This window comes from Morone saxatilis, unplaced genomic scaffold (genome assembly GCF_004916995.1).
Source record: "Morone saxatilis isolate NCDOM2014 unplaced genomic scaffold, NCSU_SB_2.0 Contig2, whole genome shotgun sequence".
NCBI classification, from domain to species: Eukaryota; Metazoa; Chordata; class Actinopteri; family Moronidae; genus Morone; species Morone saxatilis.
The window spans coordinates 4799238-4802344 of NW_023339762.1; positions in this window are offsets into that span (position 1 = coordinate 4799238).

Sequence of the window (3107 nt, forward strand, 5' to 3'; positions counted from 1 at the left end):
GTGGAGGAGATCTTCTATTCGTTTGACACCACAACAGGGGTAGAAAGGTTCGACATTGGTGTGTTCATCAACAAAATGTCTCCCAACATTTATTTCCTGAACTACAGCCCTGTGGACCAGATGCTACATGCCTACTGTGAATCCTACATGGTTTCTTATAAGGTTTTGTTTTCAGAAATGGATAATGCTGACAACATTTTCCATCAAAGCCTGTATTAAAATATGGGTCTCTAGTGATAGTGACCAGCATGAATGAATAAATAAAGTCACAAAGCACTGAGGGGGTGTGAAATTAACTGTACTACATGATATACATGGTACATTTACATGCTAATTTGTCATTTTGTCAACTGTTTTCATGCAAAAATTCATTTTTGAACTTTCAACTGATGTTAAGCTACTTGAACTTTGGAGCAATGTCTTTGATCAGAGAACTACTTACAGAACAAGCATTTTTAAATAAAAGTTGCTATATGTTGTTTTATGTCTGTTATTTCAAAGGCCCTTCTAGGGACGGGCAGTGGAAATTAGCTGCAGATATAAATGGGATGTTATAAATTGCACTGGATAATTGTAAAGCAATTCTCTATGTAAACTGTATCCGTCCCTGTCTAATAAACAGGAAATTAAATGAAATATTTTTACGAGTACGGATATTGACCGGATACTCAGCAGAGTATTGCTATACAAATGACAGAGATTGTCTGGGATGTTGAGGAGTCAAAGACATGCCTGTTCAGATATCATAAACCTGAGAAATATTGAAAGCCTGATTCTCTTGAATTTATTCAAACATGTTATGTGTTGCTGTTGTCTATTCCTTCATTTTCTACAGTTAAATCTGAAACTAAAATAAAGAACATATGATCAATATGATGGAGGATATTTATCTACAACAAAAGCTCTAACTCTAACATACAGATTAACACACTTTGACTAATTGTTTCAACATGTTAGTAATGAGGCATCATATTTTAGATACTGTGGACATCCTTCCTGTCTGTCTTCAGAATCTGCTGCTGTAAGGTTTTGTCTGTACGGAGCATTTGTTTTTAAGTCTATAGTGGGGTAGTTGCTGCTGAGAAAGAAGATGCTTCCATCTGTGAGGTGGTGAACCTGAAAAATGCATGATGACATGGGACACGTTGGCGCAGACAAAGTTATCCACTTGGCAAGAGAAAGGTTTTATTGGCCTTTTATGCAACTTGAAATTGAAGATTATGTCATACGCCAGTGCCAGGGTGCCCCTTTTGAACTCATCTCTGTTGACTATCTCGATCTTGAACAATGTAAAGGTGGCTATGAGTACATTTTAGTCTTGGTAGATCACATAACTTACTTTGCACAAGCCTAACCGACCAAGAACAAGTCAGGCAGAACGGCAGCTGAGAAGATCTTGTATGACTTTATTTCACACTTCTGCTACCCTGAAAAGCAACATCATGATCAGGGCCGGGAGTTTGAGAACAGCCTTTTCCAGAGACTCCAGCAGCTGGCAGGGATTGCCCACTCTCGAACTACTCCCTATCACCCTCAGGAGAATCCCGCTGAGCGCCTAAACAGGACTCCCCTACAGATGCTCCGTTCTGTGCAAATGAAAAAAAAAGACTGAATGGAAGGATCACCTATGCCACGCGTACGAGACATGAGAGTATAGGCTATTCACCAATCCTTTCTCCTGTATGGAAGAGCCCCACGCTTGCCTGTTGATTTGCTCTTTGACTTGAAACTTGACCTGTCCTGCATCGCAACGTTCTGCTACCTGTTAATGATTTGGACAGAGTCAGTGTTGTGTGAAGGGCAAGTGTGTGTAAGAGAGTATGATGTATAGGAATGTTGGGTAAGGCTTTTTTTAAGTTAAGCCAATATTATTTATTTGTAATGTTACCTTCATTTTGAATTCATGTAAACTTGTTTTAATTTAGACAAAATGTTTTATATTATTAATTGTAGTTGAGTTACACCATTTGTTGTTTAATTTGTGAAATATTTTGGTATGAATTTGACATGCACTTATATCAGAAAGCTTGAAAATATGACTGGAAATTATTTGTTAATGTGTCAGAAATCAACAAACCCTGGTATGATAAATACATGTTAATTTAATCATAGTGCTGTAAATAAAATTAAAATTTGAATTAAATATGTGATCTAGTTTTTTGCTTGTTGTTTTTTTCTAAAATCATTTTTACTTTTAAAGTTTAATTTTATTAAATTTGTTTTCTGTGACATATAGTTGCCATAATATGGCATTCAAAGGCTGCCTCTTAATCTAATATTGCCAGTTAAACATGATCCTGGTAAAATACAATTTAAAAATAGTCTGGAACAGTTGAACCTGAACAAACCCACATGTCTACCTGTGTTATAATGAAAAATGTGGAGTTCCAGACAGTTTGGGCAGACAGTTTTGAATTTGAAATGTCCAAACTGAATATTGTATGTAAAATGTGAAATTGTATTTAAAGGTCCAGTGTGGATTTAGTGGCATTAGTGGTAAAGTTGCAGATTACAACTAACTGAACACCACTGGTGTCTGTATTTGACAACCTGTGTATGAGAACGGCTGTGAAGTGTAAAGGAGAAAAAACGGTGGCCATGATGAAACCCCAAGCACACACACACATACAACTGACAGTGGTTCACATTTGCTCCATAGAGCAAGTTGGCGCTGGAAATGACAGTGTCAGTACTGCACTCTCTGGTACTTTTTCTGTTCTGTGTCAGGAGCTGCTGATCAAGTTCTACTCTGCAATAATCCAGTCTGTTCTCTGTTCAGCCATCACTGTGTGGTCTAGATCGGCCACAACAGGAACAGACTACAATGGACACAAAAAATCTGTGGTGTCATTCTGCCCTCTACTGACACTCCACTGCAGACCCATCACACCCTGGACACAACATTTTCCAACTTCTGCCCTCTGGTAGGCGCTACAGAGCACTATACCAACCAGACATAGCAATTTCTGTCCACATGCCATCACTCTGATGAACCTATATTAATGGAAGTATATTTTGGAGTCAGAGGGTTACTGACACCAAAACATACTTCCATTAATATATTTTTACAGTTTAAATGCACCGTTTTTAACACATGCAGTGCACGA